The sequence below is a fragment of the Drosophila suzukii genome, assembly GCF_043229965.1.
Source record: "Drosophila suzukii chromosome 2 unlocalized genomic scaffold, CBGP_Dsuzu_IsoJpt1.0 scf_2c, whole genome shotgun sequence".
Lineage (NCBI taxonomy): Eukaryota > Metazoa > Arthropoda > Insecta > Diptera > Drosophilidae > Drosophila > Drosophila suzukii.
The window spans coordinates 4,395,838-4,414,710 of NW_027255896.1; the positions used below are offsets into that span (position 1 = coordinate 4,395,838).

The window sequence follows — 18,873 nt, forward strand, 5'->3', positions numbered from 1 at the left end:
CTATCTAAATTGGAAAAGCGATCTAGGAAATCTTCTGACGGCATAGACGCCACATGGACTTTAACGGCACGCTTTTCGATCTCAGTCACCGGCAGGTCGGTTCCCTGGCTGGGCCACTGATCGTGTGGACGTTGCAGCCAAGTGGGTCCATGCCACCAAAGCGGGTTATCCACCAGCTCTTGAAGGGGAACTCCTCGACTAGCCAAATCAGCTGGATTATGTTCGGATTGAACGTGCGACCAATTGGCCGCCTCAGTGGACTCGGTGATCTTCGTCACCCTGTTGGCAACGAACGTAGTCCAATGGCACGCTGGTTTTGCTAACCATGCTAGCACAATCGTGGAATCGGTCCAACAGTGGAATTTTGAGGTCAGCCTCGGCATATTTGGAAGAATGGCTTCGGCCATCTCGGACAAAAGGAGAGCCCCACATAACTCCAGCCTGGGAAGGGACACCGTTTTGACTGGCGCCACACGCGTCTTGGCCGTGAGCAAGTGCACCATCGTCTTATGGCCCACTTCTACGCGCACATAGATCGCAGCACCGTATGCCTTTTGCGAGGCGTCACAGAATCCGTGATGCTCTACGCGGAACTCTGGACGGAAGGAAACCCATCTGGGTATTCTGACCTGGTCTAGGACCGAATAGCTCTGGAGAAAGCTGTTCCACCTTTGGCACAGCTCAATTGGAAGTTTATCGTCCCAGCCTAGATCCTGAAGCCAAATCTCTTGCATAAAGATTTTGGCACACACAACAAATGGAGCGAGCCAGCCTGCTGGATCAAATAGCTTGGCAATTTGGGAAAGGACTTGTCGTTTCGTGTGGGAGATTTCCGTTGCTAAATCTGGTGGGACGAAAAAGAACTCATCGGACGTCGCCTTCCATCGTACGCCGAGAGTTTTGGCTGTGCTCTCAGTGTCGATCTCGAGGAAGTCGGCTGTCAGAAGATGATCGCTTTGGATATGAGCTAATATTTCTTTGTTGTTGGAGGTCCATTTTCTCAGTGGAAACCCCGCGGAATCTAGAGCACTTTGTAGCTCGCGAACTATGGACTTAGCGTCCTCGGCGGAGTCAGCTCCCGCAAGGACATCGTCTACATACATATTATTTCGAATGACATTGCTCGCTCTTGGATGGCTGAGCTGCACGTCAGTTGCCAACTTTTGCAGGACTCGAATGGCCAGGAATGGCGCGCAATTGACTCCAAAAGTTACCGTCTGTAATTCGAAATCTCGAATGTGCCCCTCGCTGTTGCGGAATAAAATGCGTTGGAACGGGGAATGCTTCGGATCTACCCATATCTGCCGATACATTTTCTCGATATCGGCACTGTAGACGTATCGGAAATATCGCCACTTCAGGATCTGGATAGTTAGATCGGACTGTAAGACTGGGCCAGCATGAAGGATATCATTTAAGCTGACCCCATTCTCTGAAGGGCTGGAGGCATTGAAAACCACACGTAACTTAGTGGTTGTACTTTCCGGCTTAAGCACGGCATGATGCGGAAGGTAATAACTGGCAGAATTATGGGTAGGACGGACCTCTTTCATGTGATTGAGGTCGAGATACTCTTGAATCACGGAGTCGTATTTGGCTTTCAGCTGACAGTCCCTCTTCAGGCGTTGCTCGGTTCTTAGGAACTGCGACAACGCGGAGGATCTGGAGTGACCGAGGGCGGATTTTACGTTTTGAGGATCACGAAACGGAAGACTTACGACATACCTGCCGTTATCGTCTCTCGTAGTCGTTCGGAGAAAATTTTCCTCACAAGCCAAATCGGAAGATTTTGTCACTTTTACTGGCAGATCCTCCACCTCCCAAAATTTGGTGAGAAGCCTATCCAGGGACGTGTCAACTGTGTGGGAGATTCGTGTGGAAAAAACGGAAATCTGATTTTCCCTTGGAGCAGGAACGGGTCCTGTTAGGATCCACCCGAAAATGGTTTCTTGCCCGAGAAGCGAGCCACAAATATTCGGCCGGGTGCCGCTTAGGAGAATGGATGGCAGTATGTCGGCCCCGACCAGAATATCTATCTGTGCACTCTCGTAGAACTTTGGATCCGCTAGTGACAGTTCGGGAAGATCCCGTAGAAACTGTTGCGGAATCGGACAAGATGGAAGGTTTCCAGCTAATTGAGGAAGAACATAGGCCGTCGTGTTTATTTGCAAGCCAGGCCTGGTCGGAGAACGGATGGTAAACTGACAGAGCTTTTTGGATTCAGCGGATACTGTCTGGTTTAAGCCTGATACTTGGGCTCGGATTACCTGGTGAGGCAACTTAATTAGATTGAACAGCCGCTCAGAAATGAAGGTTGCCTCTGATCCCGAATCTATCAAGGCACGAGCTTTAAAATTCGACCCCAAGTGACATATGTCAATTATGGCGGTGCCCAGCAAGACGGATCTATACCCCGTCGCGAAGTAATTTTGTACTGTCGAGTCCGTGGACCGGGAAGCGGTGGCAACTGGTGTACTTGGTCTTGATCTGGGTCTTGGGGCGGGATTCGAAGGCGATTGGGAGGAGTTGCCTCTGTGTAGTAAGGTGTGATGGCGGCCGCGGCACGTAAAGCAACTATGAGTGCTCTCACAATCACGCAGCTGGTGCCCTCGTGCGAAGCAGTTTAGACACAGCTGCTTCCTCTTTATGTATGCCGAACGCTCGTCGACCGTCATCTGGAGGAACCGTGCACATGTGCGGACAGGATGGTTTTCCTTCTTACAAAGGTCACATCCTTTTGGCTTGGGTGCTACCCTTGTCTCGTATGAATTTATTCTTCGAGGCGCTGCAGTGGGGGCGGATGTTTTTGGCAGAGATTGACTCGATCCCGACGGCCGTACGTCGTCTATGGCTTCTAAGGTCCGGTGACGCTCCGTAAGGAAGGCGTTCAGTTCCTGCCACGTCGGAATCTCTGCCTTATTGTGCAGGGACTGTTCCCACAAGGATAGCGTGAGCTTAGGAAGTTTGGAGGAGCACATGTACACTAGGAGGCAATCCCAATTTTCTGTTTCAATTCCGGACATTTCTAAAGCCGTAAGGCAACCCTGGATGGTACGTTGAAGTTCACGGATAGCTGACCCAGATTCCTGATTAACGGACTGCACATTGAAAAGTATTTTCAATTGGCTATTTACTAACAACCGCTTGTTTTCGAAACGCTCAGTTAGGTTAGCCCAAGCTGAGCGAAAGCCGTCGTTAGTAAGGGGGGAGTTTGACACTATCGTGTGTGCATCGCCGCTTGTTTTGGCATTTAGGTGGAACAATTTTTCGACTGGCGTCAGCCTTGGATTGTTTATGTAAATGGCCGTAAACAGATCCCTAAAGGTCGGCCACCGCAGATAGTCTCCGGTGAAAACCTCGGTATCGCACGGAGGCAGCCGACATCCAGAGGGAATGTAAGTCTGGGTAGGAACAGCTTGAACTTGGGGAGCCTGGGCTATCATATCCGCGATCTGAGCCCCACATCTCTCGTAAACGGAATAGCAGTAGCCGTATTTAGCCTTGAGAACTGGCAAACTATCAGCTGCACTGTCTCCGGCTTCTGCTATGCACCCGGTGCATTCATCGTATTCTGCCTTGATGCGGTCCCATAACGCGCGTATTTCTTCGCGGCGGATGTTCAGCATAGACAGAGTAGGAGGGATCGGCGAAGGAGTGTTTGCTCTGGATTCAAACTCACTCAGCCGATCTGAGACCTCAGTAAATTTGCTTAGAGCGATCTGGGAAGGTGTTAGTGCCATTTTGACGTTTGCACGGGTGACCCTTTTTCGGGGCGACGAGGTCTTGGCAGTTAGTTCGGGTGTGGGCGGATCTACGGATATGCCTGGGACTACGGCAGGTGGAATAGACAACTTGTTGTTATCACTTCCAGCGGACATTTAAAGAGAAATTACCTTTATTTGGGTCTGAATCTGTTCGCCTTTGTTTATGTCGGATAAATAGGAAACCTGGCCCACTTCTGGAACAGTGGAACGAGGTGTCGACAAAAAAGTAGTGGATCGGAGAAATAGAAATTGGAAGCAAGCACCGACCTGGTTACTTTGCGGAATTAAACCCAATAATACGGATTAGGAACAGTGAGTGATGAGTTCGAATATCACCCGTTGAGAAGTAATTCTATAATATTTAACCCTTTTGGTATATGTATTATGGTTGGGATCAAGTTTGGTATATTTTTGCTGGTATTTTTGCGTTTGGATAAATTGAGGGGGGAAAATACCAACTATGTGTATATATATAGTCCCCGGTGGAGTAATTGTAATAATTTTGCCTTTATTTAAACTTCTAAATGAAGAAAAAATACCAAAAATGGTGGACGGAGGATGCGATCGGTTGATTATTTAATATTGGAGTATTGCTTTAATTTGATTTAATATTTCGAGGAAAAAATACTAAAAATATACCAAAAAATGGTGGACGGAGGATGCTATGCATGCAGTGGAGTGCTGGTATTTTTCCCGTTTAAATAAAATAAATTTTACGGAGTAAATACCAAATACCAAAAAAATACTAAAAAAGTTTGATGGTAAATAAAACACAATGACCAAAAAATTTTCTCGTCGGTTGGTGTAATTTTTGTATTTTATTATTTTTTACCGGATGGCCGACGGAAAACTTTAATTAGTCGGAACGGGATGGTGGAGTTAAAAATTATATGTGACTGTATGTAGATATGTGTATATATGTAGATTTTTGTATGGATGTAGATATTTGTATGGATGTAGATATTTGTATGGATGTAGATATGTGTATATATGTAGATATTTGTATGGATGTAGATATTTGTATGGATGTAATATATTTGTATGTATGTAATTTTCGCCGGTTTTAAATTTGTTAAATAATTATTGCCGGCGGGGTATGTGTTGTTGTGGAAGTTTTCGATTTATTGTGTGTGGACTGTATTTGGAAAAACGAAAAAATATGTGCAAGTATTTTAGCGGCTGCGGATATACAGAGAGAAAAATCTTGAAAAGTTTTGGGGGCCTGAATTGGCACAACACTAGAAATTTAATAATTCTCACTGTATGCTTGGCTTATATTTGCACAATATTTTCTCTAAGCTTGGAATTTTTTCTCGATTTTGTATATGTGTATGTAAGTATGGATGAGCGGCCAAATGCAATTAAAAAAGGAGTCGGAAAAAATTGGCAATATGGCCGCACGTAGCAAAAGGAAAATCGAAGAAAAAAATGGCGAAGTAATTTTTAATTGCCGTTGTCGGATTTAATCGGACTAGGATTTTAGACAAATCGTACAGAAAGTCAAACGAATTATTTTCGAGTGGCTGACTGCAGACCGGCAATTAATATAACGAAAAGCTTTACTTATCTTATCCGGCTCGAAGGACCAAAATGTACGCCGGGGGGCAGCGGGGTACCGTGCTGGCGCTGGTGGACTGGCGTGGGAGGCGACGGCGGGAAAACGTTCGGCGTCGGCGGGCTGGTTCGAAGGGCTTCGCTGGCTTGCTGCTGGTGCGGTTTGCTGCTGGTGCTGATGAAGCTGTAGGGGAGAAACCACTCGAACGCGTATTTGCCCCTTAGTCGGAAATAAAAAGTTCACAAGAAGTTAAACTGGGTAAAAAGTAGGCGGGGGTACGACCGCGGTTTATTCTCTTGAACTTCAGGAATCGAACTGACTTAGTCTAAGCTCCGCTCTGCGCTCCAAAGCGCAGCGGAGACTTCATGGCGGGAGCTAGGAACAGCGCAGGAGAGCGGGAGCGCTAGAGAGCGGGAGAGCGGGAGAGCGGGAGAGCGGTAGAGCGGTAGAGCGGTGCAGCTGGTGCAGCTGGATAGCGGGGCCAGTCCAGATTCGCCGGACAGTGGGCCTGAACAAATATGTTAAAATAGTACAAAATAATTAAATTAAATATGTTCCATAGTAAAAAGTATTATATTTTTATATTTCTTTTAAATATTTTCATATTTAGTTCCAGTAAATAGAATATTTCATTTGAATAGTTTTTTTAGTTAAAATAATAATAGCCCGCCTTAAAACTCAGCATATTTTTATTTGGATTAAATAATTCTCATATTTAAAACAGACTGGGATGAACTTTAATATAAATACAAATTTTATTTAAATTAAATATAATCCCCGTTAAAAGAACTGTACTTTATTTTTGATTTAAATATAGTATTTAAGCCATACTAATATGGTTCATATTCAATTTAAACCAATCTGTAGTTTAAAACATGTGTTTTTATTGAAAGTAAACGTAAACATATAATCCAAACAATTGTTCTGCTTAAACTCTATTTTTTACCATGCTAACACGTCGTCATTACTTTTGATTTAAATACATTTGTACTTAACGTAACTCTTAGAATTTATATGATACATATATACATATACATATTATACATTCACTGGTAGAAAAAACACGAAGTGAAATCAAATATATTTTTATTTGATTTTTTTTACTCCCATGCATAGTCATATTAAATATTAACACCTTTCATTTAAATAAAAAACATATTTAAGCCGTATGTCAAATATGTAAGTATTCAATTCAAAGTGATTTTTATTTAAAAACAAGTTAGTCACATTCAAATCCAATGTGGCCATCTTGGTTTTAACTATTATAAAAAGTAGTTCAATTCATAGTATATTTGATGGTTTTTTATATTTCGAGTAAGTACTTTTTCCATTTGTTCGGAATATGAACTCTTTTACTTTGAATATAGAACGTTTTCAAAATTTGTATTTGACCAAATAATTGTAAATTATAAATCAAATTACATATCTATGTATGTATATGTATTAAGTACACAACATAATTTAAATTATTAGAAATTTGCAAAAGAAAAACAGCTTTAATATTTAAAGAAAAGGGTTTTAGTTACGGATGGCCAACCACCGGCAGCCTCTTTCTATTATCATAAGATTTGGCTTTGTAATTTACTATTAAAAGTACAAAAACATGCTTAGCCAAAGAAAAAATGTGCGTGCATTGTAAACGCTGGGCCGTAACCAAAAACTAAAACCAACGGCACAATGTGCATACTTACATACATACATTCAGACAAATTAGAGACAAATATGAACAAGCAAAACGGCAAACGCAAGCGCGTCTTCTTCTTCTATTCGCATTTGTACATTGGCGGTCAAGAAAATATGTATGTGCATAAGAACATAAATATTTCTTGTGTACCGATGTTTTGACAATAAGATATGTTCTTATAATATATAAATATAATAAAATAAAATAAATATTACTAAATTGATATATACAAGTTTTTAAACTTAAGGACTTATTTGTACATATTTTCTTATATTTTCTTCCCCATTACTTTGACCTCTATTGTAAAGTTACGCCACGCGACAGAATTAGTCCGTCCTTTTTGCACACATGTATGTATATACGAATTATATATGTATGTATATACGAATTATTTTGACACTCCGTTTTGTACCGAATCCCGCGATCACTTCGAAGCAAGCGGTTCTCCTGATCGGATGTAAAAGTGATTAATAGAGTTTGAGTTTTTAAAGAGAGGGAGTTTGAGAGTTTTAGAGACAAGTGTTCATTTAAGTGAAGTAAAAAAGTGAAAAGTACAGCAAAAAGGTGAGTCAAATAAAAATATAATAATTACTTAATATTAAGGCATGTGCATGTCAACGTTTTTTTTGTCGCATTTTTCCTTTTTGAGTTTCTTCTTTGTTGTGCGCGTTATTACATATGTCGTGATAATTTAGATAATACATTTAAAGAAATTAAAGCTTAAAAGAGCATTACATTTAAAACAAAAAAAGACATACGGTTGTGTAATAAACATGAAGTGGATAAAAAATACGCGAAAGAAATGAAGAATATGAAAGGAAATTAAGTGAAAACCCGCGCAAACTAGATAAAAGGAGTAGAATGCACGAGAAGGAAAAAGGCGCTAAGAAGACGCTTTGCTGCCGTTGCATTCTGCTCGGTGGCTTCGCAGTCGTTTCACCTACATACATCTTTATTATATTTTATTGTTCTTTCACGTGATTTTTCTCATTTTTGAGTTAACTTACTGATCCAACATTCTTTTAAGAGCGAATTTGGTTTATATTCGGAATTCGCAAAAAATAATTTTTCGCATTTTCGATTTTTATAAAAGTTTTTTTACGAATACTTCGGTAACACGTGTTTCAGGAATTGGCCGATATTACACTTATCTAATTTTTAATTTTTTAAAAATAAAAACAAATTAAATTAAAAAAATATTTTGGTCTTATTTAAATGATTATATATAAAACAACCTACTCGAAACTTAATATAAAACAAGGAAGAACGCTATAGTCGAGTACCTCGACTATCAGATACCCGTTACTCAAAGGGAAATGGAGATATGCAAGCAGCAAAGCGAAATTAAAATGCGCCACCTACCGGCGGTAGACAGATTTAAGCGTTATGGGCGTTAGAGTGGGCGTGGCAAAATTATTTTTGGATCAATCGATAGGTATTGACGACACCAATACATACAACACGAAAAGAACAAAAACTCTCCTACAATGTAGCAGGGAGAACATTTCCACTCTCCTAAATGCCCTCACGGGCCACTGTCTTATAGGGACTCGTATTTTTTATCCACTTCATGTTTATTACACAACCGTATGTCTTTTTTTGTTTTAAATGTAATGCTCTTTTAAGCTTTAATTTCTTTAAATGTATTATCTAAATTATCACGACATATGTAATAACGCGCACAACAAAGAAGAAACTCAAAAAGGAAAAATGCGACAAATAAAAACGTGGACATGCACATGCCTAAATACTAAGTAATTATTGTATTTTTATTTGACTCACCTTTTTTCTATACTTTTCACTTTTTTATTACACTTAAATGAACACTTGTCTACCGAGCTCTATTAATCACTTTTACATCCGATCAGGAGAACCGCTTGCTTCGAAATGATCGCGGGATTCGCTACAAAGCGGAGTGTCAAAATATTTCGTATATACCCTGCAGTTCCACAATTGAGTTAAGCGCCCAATCATCACGAAGCCGACTGCGAAGTCGGCAGAAAAGCCAGCGACGCCGGCAGAGCTGAGCGCAACGGCGGCAAAGCGACGCGCTCTCAGTCGGGTCCGCAAAGAGAACGCACAAAAAAGTAATTTTGGGCTCTCCCTCTCTCGTCAAGTCTCAGACGAAAAAGTGCGCGTGATGGGAAGGAGGCCCAGCAACTAAAATATATAGACTTTTGTGCACCCTTGCCTTTTGAATAATGCGACATTTGTTCGTAAATGATAAAAGAACCATTTAAAATAAAAGGTTTCTGTTTTAAAATATTTGTATTTCTTAAACAAATTTATAGGTTTATTAATATTATTTAATAATATGTGAAGTTTTAAGAATATATTTTTATAAACCGATTTGCATAGTCGGATATGTCTATAAATACCCTGCTTTTATGTGCAAGATGCATAGACCAAACGGGACATGCCAAAAAAACAGAACAACAACGGATTAGCGGAACCGTTGTTGTTGTTGCTTGTTGTTTTTCTGGAAGGCACGCTACTTTTTTCGTCTTTTTCACTTGGGTTTACTTATATGAAAGAGTTAGAATTGCACGCAATTAAGGTAGTTAAATAAAATAAACCAGTGGTTTAAAAGTGATACCTATACGATTCTCAGGTAAGTCTGTCGCAGACCAATATTTATTTAATCAGTGAGAATAAAAACAAGTTAAAGTATATTGAAAAAATGGAAAATAGAAGATTCCCAAAAAAAAAAATAGCTGTGAAAAATAATTATTTTTGACGTGAAAAACAACAAACGATGCATATAAATAAACAAATTAATGAATCTGTGAAAAAATTTGAAAATCTTATTGAGTGATAAGTTCCTAGGGACCAAAAATATGAGATGTTCGGTTTTATAACTTATGATTTTTTGTATTAATAATATTAAAGCACAATTCAGGAGGCCCAGCAACTAAAATATATAGACCTTTGTGCACCCTTGCTTTTGGAATAATGCGACATTTGTTCGTAAATGTTAAAAAAACGATTTAAAATAATAGGTTTCTGTTTTAAAATATTTGTATTTCTTAAACAAATTTATATGTTTATTAATATAATTTAATAATATGTAAAGTTTTAAAAATATATTTTTATAAACCGATTTGCATAGTCGAATATGTCTATAAATACCCTGCTTTTATGTGCAAGATGCATAGACCAAACGGGACATGCAAAAAAAACAACAACGGCTTAGCGGAACCGTTGTTGTTGTTGCTTGTTGTTTTTCTGGAAGGCACGCGCCTTTTTTCGTCTTTTCACTTGCGTTTACTTTAGTGAAGGAGTTAGAAGTTGAAGCAAACATACCAGCAATTTACTAAATTAAATTAAATTAGTGCCTTAAAAGTGAAAAAGAAACGATTCCCAGGTAAGTCTGTCGCAGACTAATAATATTGAAAACAGTGAGAGTAAAAAACAAGATAATCTATATTAAAAATAAGGGAAATACAAGATTCCCAAAATAACACGTGGCGGAAAAAAAATAGCTGTGAAAAATATTAATTTTTGACGTGAAAAGCAACAAATGGTGCATATAATAAACAAATCTGTGAAAGAATTTAAAAATCTTATTGAGTGCAAAGTTTCTAGGGACAAAAAATAAGAGATGTTTGTTTTTAAAACTTATATTTGTGGTTAAAATTCGATAAAAATGAATATTAATAACATTTAACAACAATTCTTACTTTTGTGTACGTATTTAAATAAAAATCTCAAACATCTCCAATTTTCAGTTCCTGGAAAAGTGTTATTTTTTTTCCGCAACTGCAAAATAAATAAATGTTTTAATAAATAATATAAAATACATAAATAATGTGTGGTTTATTTTTCGTAATTGTTTACAACAAAATAAAATAAATCAAGTGACCGAAAACAAAAGTTTGCTAATTTCTTCTCGATATTTTTTGCATTTTCTTATATTTTTAGACAAGGCTGAAGGTAAATCTATAAAAAAAATGGAAGGCTAAATCGTTCCATCTTAAGCATATTATCCGAGGAACTTGTTCTGTCCCACAACTTACTTATTAAGTAAGTTTTTATTGAGGCTGAAAGTAACTATTGTTTGTAAGTTTAATTTTTAAAAGACTTCTGGGATTTTTACATTGAATGCCAAAGATAACATTTCTTTTATTATAAATAAATCTTACAAATAACGATTACTTTCGGTCACTCGTTTTTATTCTCGTCTTGTTTTATTTTTAAAACTAATTTTTTTCTAATACTAGATGCAATCGCCCTGGTCGATCCCTCGGAGCCTCCCGAAAAGGCGCTGCAGAAGGCAATGCGGTGCGTTAAAAACCAGATGCTGAGGAGGAGGTGCCAGCGACCCCGATAACACCGGAAACCCCCGAGCTCAATTTTTAAAATAAACAAATAAAAATAAAAATTACAACTGAAATTTTTTTTGCTGCTAAGCGCTCATCGTGCGCTGAAAGTGCGCTTTTTCGCTGCTTGAATGAGCGCTCAACGTGTGCTGAATGTGTGCTTTTATCGCTGCTCAATCGAGCGCTCAACATGTGCTGAACGTGCGCTTTTTCAGCTGCTCAATCGAGCGCTCAACATGTGCTGAACGTGTGCTTTTTCAGCTGCTCAATCGAGCGCTCAGGAGGGTGCTCAAAAAAGCGCTCAATGAGTGCTATTTTTTGAGCACTGATGAACCCTAGGACATGCCTATGTTAATTTCAGCACATAGCTCCATACAAATTGTGCGCTCATTGAGCGCTGAGTGATGAGCTTTTTGCAGTGATTGAGTGCTCAATAAGCGCTGAATGGTACTGCAGGGTATTTAAATAAAAATCTCAAACATCTCTAATTTTCCGTCCCTGGAAAAGTGGTATTTTTTCCGCATCTGCAAAATAAATAAACGATTTAATAAATAATAAAAAAAATACATAAATAATTTTTTACAACAAAATAAAATAGATCAAGTGACCGAAAACAAAAGTTTGCAAATTTCTTCTCGATATTTTATTAATTTTCTTATATTTTTAGACAAGGCTGATGGTAAATCTATAAAAAAAATGGAAGGCTAAGTCGTTCCATCTTAAGCATATTATCCGAGGAACTTGTTCTGTCCCACAACTTGGAGGGGGGCAAAACAAGAAGAGGCTCAGACTACCCAAATTTCGCCGTGCCCTATTAAGTAAATTTTTGTTGAGGCTGAAAACTATTGTTTGTAAGTTTAATTTTTAAAAGACTTCTGGGATTTTTACATTGAATGCCAAAGATAACATTTCTTTTATTATAAATATATCTTACAAATAACGATTACTTTCGGTCACTCGTTTTTATTCTCGTCTTGTTTTATTTTTAAAACTAATTTTTTTCTAATACTAGATGCAATCGCCCTGGTGGATCCCTCGGAGCCTCCCGAAAAGGCGCTGCAGAAGGCAATGCGGTGCGTTAAAAACTTGAGTTGTACCAAAAAAAAGGCAACGCCGGCACCAGATGCTGAGAAGGAGGTGCCAGCGACCCCGATAACACCGGAAACCCCCGAGCTCAAATTTTAAAATAAACAAAAAAAAATAAAAATTACAACTGAAATTTTATTTGCTGCTAAGCGCTGAAAGTGCGCTTTTTCGCTGCTTGAATGAGCGCTTAACGTGTGCTGAATGTGTGCTTTTACCGCTGCTCAATCGAGCGCTCAAGAGGGTGCTCAAAAAAGCGCTCAATGCGTGCTATTTTTTGAGCACTGATGAACCCTAGGACATGCCTATGTTAATTTCAGCACATAGCTCCATACAAATTGTGCGCTCATTGAGCGCTGAGTGATGAGCTTTTTGCAGTGATTGAGTGCTCAATAAGCGCTGAATGGTACTGCAGGGTACATACATACATATGCATGTGTGCAAAAAGTACGCACAAAATCTGTAGCGTGCCGTTACTTTACAATAGAGGTCAAAGTAATGGGGAAAAAAATAAGAAATATGTGCAAATAAGTCCTTAAGTTTAATAACTTGTATATGTCAATTTAGTATTATTTATTTTATTTTATTATATTTATATATTATAAGAACATATCTTATTGTTAAAACATCGGTACACAAGAAATATTTATGGCTTCTGCACATACATATTTTCTTGGCCACCAATGTACAAATGCGAATGGAAGAAGAAGACACGCTTGCGTTTGCCGTTTTGCTTGTTCATATTTGTCTCTAATTTGTCTGAATGTATGTAAGTATGCACATTGTGCCGTTGGTTTTAGTTTTTCGTTACGGCCCAGCGTTTACAATGCACGCACATTTTTTCTTTGGCTAAGCATGTTTTTGTACTTGTAATAGTAAATTACAAAGCCAAATCTTATGATAATTGTCATGGAAATAGAAAGAGGCTGCCGGTGGTTGGGCAGCCGTAACTAAAACCCTTTTCTTTAAATATTATTTTATTATTTATTTTTATATTATATTATATATTATTTATTATTTTATTTTTATATATTTTTCTTTTGAAAATTACTAATAATTTAAATTATGTTGTGTATATGGGTCACAAACTTAATTCATATACATTCCTATGTAATTTGATTTATAATTTACAATTGTTTGGTCAAATACAAATTTTGAAAACGTTCTATATTCAAAATAAAAGAGTAATTATTCCGAACAAATTAAAAAAGTATTTACTTGAAATATAAAAAACCATCAAATATACTATGAATTGAACTACTTTTTATAATAGTTAAAACCAAGATGGCCACATTGGATTTGAATGTGACTAACTTGTTTTTAAATAAAAATCACTTTGAATTGAATACTTACATATTTGACATACGGCTTAAATATGTTTTTTATTTAAATGAAAGGTTTTAATATTAAATATGACTATGCATGGGAGATTTCACTTCGTGTTTTTTCTACCAGTGTATATTATAAAAATATTAACTTTAATGGGTAGAGGACCTCATTGCATCAAGGGAGAACGGAAAAATTAATTGAGCTTAGAAAGGAGGGCAAAACGTATCAATATATTCAAAGTCCCTTAAAATGTACAGCCAAGATGAGTTACAATGCCATAAACTATGAACCGAAGCCCGAAAAACGTTATGCGATACGGAAAACCACAATTATAGAGGACGTTCGCAAAGTGCGCTTCAGCAAAACTTATCCTTTTGCATCCTGTAGGACTATAAAAGCGGATCTGAGCTTGGGAATCAGGGATGGCACTATTCTCCGAAGTCTGTTCGATGAAAATTTGAATGCTAGAAGTCCACCAAAGGAGCCATTACTTGGTAAAAGACACCCCAAAGACAAGTTGAAGTTTGCCAAAAGCCACTTGAACTAGCCACTTTCAAAAAGTCGATATATCTTTTGGACAGATGAGTCTTAGCTGGTGTTTTTTGGTGGAACAGGTTCAAAATAGTAAGTCCGTCGACCCGTACCACCCAAAACAAAATCTCAAGACCGTTAGGCAGATGGTCTTAAAATCATGGTATGGGCAAATTTCTCATATAGCGGTGTGGGCCCCATACGTTTGATCGATGAGATCATGGACCAACATGTTTACGTAAATATACTGAGAAACGTCATTCTGTCGTATAGTGATGATCAAATGTTCTTAATATGGACATTTCAGCAGAACAATGATCATAAACACACCAACAAATTGGCCACACCAACATTTAGCCAAAAACAAATTGACGTAATGCCGTGTCCAGCACAGTCCCCGGATTTAAATCCGATTGAAAACTTATCGAGGGACAAAAGCGTTTTGTTTTCAAGAAATCCCCGACTTCTTAGCCGCAGCTTTGGCAAGTTGTGCAGGAGGGATGGGGTCAGATTTCCCGCAAACGTTGCAAGGACTTGGTGGACTCCATGCCACGTAGGGTTTAGCCTGTAATAGCCAATAAAGGCCATACAACAAAATATTTTGTCAAAATCAAATCGATATTTAGTAGGATTAAGTTATTAATGAGCCATATTGAATTTTATCATATTTTTCTTTTAAGACTGCTATTTCAATGAACACTATAATTCAGTCTTTCTTTTTTGTTATTATCCATATTTGCTATAATATTGAAGTACCCAACAGGAAAAAACAGCTAAATTATTTAAAAATAAATAATTAAAACTGTTGTATTTAAGTTTTGTTTTAATGATGTGTTTATAATAGTGTTTTTCGATTTTATACGTGCAAGTCGGATGCACTGCTATTTCAATGAACACAGCTGTATATCGGTTGATAAAACTGATTGGGACGTATGGCTTCAATATTTCCTTTTTTGTTTCAACACGACCCCTTCAATGGCACATACTTATTGTCAATACGAGTTAGTATTTGGTAAAACAAATAATTTACCAAAACAATTTAATAGTATAGAAAATAAAGAACACATATATAATATAGGTGACTATGCTAACGGAAATATGAGAAAGAAATAACATTATAATAATGAATAATAAATCAAAAAACCAACAGTTCATAAGGACAGATTAAAAATGTTTACTTCATAATTGTATTTGGCAAAGCCATGCTTAGATATACTCCTTCTTTACGTACGAATATTATTCCCAATTCCATTTTCTTTGTAACTAATAAACAAAAAATTAAAAACATTTTTTCTACGTTAATTAAAAATTATTCTTTTAAAAAAATTTTACTAATAAAATAACTTCATAATATTACGTTATTTTTCAAAAGGAGGAAGATGTAGTATGCATATATATTGAATATCTAGTGTACCAAGAGTACTTGAAGTAAACACAATATAACACTAAACTAAACACTAAACATAAACAAGGGCCCGGTCAAAAACCTATGTGGCCGAAACATGAGTCGGTCGGCTCACAGAAAGTGCAAGGTTCAGCTCAACTCAAGTACATGCATATACCCTCGCGCTCCAGCTTAATAGAGCATAATTAGATACACATTATATATAAGATATACATAGCCGTCTCTCTGCCGTCCAACTGTGGGCAGTGCAGCTACGAGACTTAGGCGTACTTAGAACCTAAGGAAAAATGTATGATCAGAAACAACTGGACGTTGGTAGCGTCACCTTTGCTGCTCCAAATTTAAATAAAAGAATATTAAAACGAATCTAAGAGGTTTTTCTCTACAGAATAGATAAGTGGGCTCTGCATCGTCTGCATGTCGATCATGTAGTCCTTGAACGACTCGCTCAAGCCCTGCTTCCGTTGCCGGGCCTGGTCTGCCAGCCTGGTGAAGAAATCTCTCGGCAGAAAATAGGTGTGGAAGCTTTCTATGAACTCCGCCCAGGTTCTCCATTGCTTGTTGTTGGCGATGAACCCCTTCAAAGCCCTTCCCTTAAGCAATTCCGGCATCGGTCGGGGGATCATATCTAAGTCCAAGCCGTACGTGTTAGCGGACCATTCTACCTGCTCCAGGAATTCAAATGGTTTTTCCGCCCCGTCGAAACTGAATGGCCATTCGCGGACCTATTTAGCGACCTTTGCCTAGTCCGACTGGCTTGGTCTCGGGGTCAGCGCTGCTGTTTTTCTATCTTGGCTTGACTCTCTCCTGTGGGCCTCTTATTGCTCAGGCTTGCCACTAGGTTGTCCCCTTCAGCGTTCGTTAACGTTTTTCTTGGGCCGGCTCTGTCGTGGTGTGTTGCTTCCAGTTCGGCCCAGATGACAAGCTTTGCTCTCCAGGCCAACGCCTTTCGAGGCAATACCTGTTCCTTGCTCTGTCTCGGACGGGCCCGCTATGTTCTTGCTCAGATCGTGCTGACAGTCAAAGATAACGCCAGGAAGCTGCCTAGCAGTTTACTTTGCTTTACGCCTAGCGCAGACAAACTTTCCACCCGGCTTCACCCTAGTGCTTGACGTCCGCGACGCTCCTGTGCTCTCCAATGAACTCCGCGCGGCGATGGGGACGTGGCTGCCGGTAATGTCTGCTGGTTGATGTTCGGGAACTTCGCCGGTAATCGCAAGGCTCTCCAGGCCAACGCCTCTTGAAACCACAAATCGATCCACCGCTCGTCCTTCACGCCAGGTCCTGCTTGATCGGGCAAGGTACGCTGGGTCTTTGACAACTTTCCTCCCCGAGCTCACGGTTCCCGTCGCAGGCCTCTTTCGCTTGACTCTGACAGAACCGCCGGGCGATTCGCAAGGGTGTGGTTGTGACAAAGTTGGACACCGAACGCATTGACCTAGCCGTGTGATGCCTTCCGGACCTCAGCCACTTGTAACTCAATTCGGCGATTCCTCATGCCCCGATCCCAAACGTCTCGACGTGGCGATCTTGCTCCTTGTATGCTTCCCACGGCGCTGCTTCGGACGACTCGCCTTAAGGTGGCTCCCTCGTAGATTACTCGGTTGACTGACTGTTCACTTTAGGACCCCTTGTGATCGACTGATCCAGCTGCCAGCGCTCTGCGGCCTTATATCGGATCTCCGGGAACATTTGTTTCCCTTTTGCGCACGGCCCGCATGAATCTCTCCACTCCGGGTCCAAAGTCCGTGATTCCCGTTTGACGCACTTGTCCTTTACGCACACCTTCCAACCGACAATCTGCCCACAGCTGCCGTCCCGTTGGTTCCCGTGATGCTTGTGGCACGCCAAAGTTCACGGCAGAGTCCAAAGTCCGGTAGAGTTCCGTTATCACCTTTTACAAGTCTCCACTCTCTCATTCTCCGCTCCTTGGACTCCAATTTCTCTTATTCTCCCACATTGGTCTCCAAACTCTCTTCTTCTCCATTTGCTTTCTGGTCTAGAAAGGGGTTCAGGGACAGAACCGAACTTGCCGCGGGCACTGGACGCTTCTGACTCAAGCAACGGTATTCTTCAAAAAAATAGCCGCGCTGAGTACAAATAGTCATGAGCCGTTCAGCGGCGGCACATCCTGCGCCTCTAGACGGACCCCTGAAAGCGGTAATTGGAAACCGATGGACATAAGCGAGGACCCGCAATGCTCTATCTACCTCGGAAAAACGATCCAGGAAATCTTCTGTCGGCATAGACGCCACATGGGCTTTGACGGCACGATTTTCGACCTCGGTCAACGGCAATTCGGTTCTTTGGCTAGGCCATTGATTGCGTGGCCACCAAAGCGGGATATCCACCAGCTCCTGAAGGGGAACTCTTTGACTATCTAAATCAGTTGGATTGTGTTCGGATTGAACGTGCGATCAATTGGCTGCCTCTGTGGAACCAGTGATCTATGTCACCCTGTTGGCAACGAACGTTGTCCAATGACACGCTGGTTTGGCTAACCATGCCAGCACAATTGTGCAATCGGTCCAACAATGGAATCTTGAGGACAGCCTCGGAGAATGGCTTCGGCCATCTCGGACAACAGTAGAGCTCCACACAGCTCCAGCCTAGGAAGTGACACCGTTTTGACTGGCGCCACACGAGTCTTGGCCGTGATCGCAGATCCGTATGCTTTTTGCGAGGCGTCAGAGAATTCGCGATGCTCTACGCGAAACTCTGGGCGGTAGAAAGCCCATCTCGGAATTGTGGCCTGGTCTAGGATCCAATAGCTCTGGAGAAAGCTGTTCCACCTTTGGCACAGCTCAGTTGGAAGTTTATCGTCCCAGTCTAGATCCTAAGGCCAAATCTCTTGCATAAAGATTTTGGCACACACAACAAATGGAGCGACCCAGCAGGCTGGTCAAAAAGCTTGACAATTTGGGAGAGGACCTGGCGTTTCATTGGGGAAATTTTCGTTGCCAAATCTGGTGGTTTCACGTTTTCAGGATCTCGAAACGGAAGGCTTACGACATACCTGCCGTTATCGTCTCTCGTAGTCGTCCGGAGGAAATTTTCCTCACAGTTCATAACGGATGCTTTTGCCACTTTTACTTGCACCACCTCCCAAAATTTGGTGAGAAGTTTATCCAGGGATTTGTCAGACGTGTGGGAAATTCGCGTGGAAAAGGCGAAAATCTGATTTTGCCTTGGAGCAGGCACGG

The 18,873-nt window shown here is 40.0% G+C and overlaps 3 long non-coding RNA genes across 10 annotated transcripts; 2 read left to right on the forward strand and 1 right to left on the reverse strand.

The window, feature by feature from the left end:
• Window positions 1-5,568: 5,568 nt before the first annotated feature.
• LOC139353992 (uncharacterized) lies at window positions 5,569-7,441 on the reverse strand. The gene is made up of 2 exons (XR_011605058.1): window positions 7,293-7,441; window positions 5,569-5,827 (listed from the first exon to the last, which is right to left on the reverse strand). It is a non-coding gene; the product is annotated as an uncharacterized lncRNA (long non-coding RNA).
• On the forward strand, window positions 7,437-12,535 carry LOC139353990 (uncharacterized). 7 transcript variants are annotated; one of them, XR_011605051.1, is made up of 5 exons: window positions 7,437-7,567; window positions 8,872-9,090; window positions 9,295-9,614; window positions 11,990-12,173; window positions 12,335-12,535. It is a non-coding gene; the product is annotated as an uncharacterized lncRNA (long non-coding RNA). The 7 variants fall into 7 exon arrangements; XR_011605049.1 differs by lacking the exon at window positions 9,295-9,614 and having other exon boundaries at window positions 8,872-9,251; XR_011605055.1 differs by lacking the exon at window positions 9,295-9,614 and having other exon boundaries at window positions 8,872-9,251; window positions 11,990-12,140.
• Window positions 10,024-11,390, forward strand: LOC139353991 (uncharacterized). Of its 2 annotated transcripts, none has more exons than XR_011605056.1 (3): window positions 10,024-10,689; window positions 10,925-11,026; window positions 11,224-11,390. It is a non-coding gene; the product is annotated as an uncharacterized lncRNA (long non-coding RNA). The 2 variants fall into 2 exon arrangements; XR_011605057.1 differs by having other exon boundaries at window positions 10,027-10,367.
• Window positions 12,536-18,873: the final 6,338 nt, after the last annotated feature.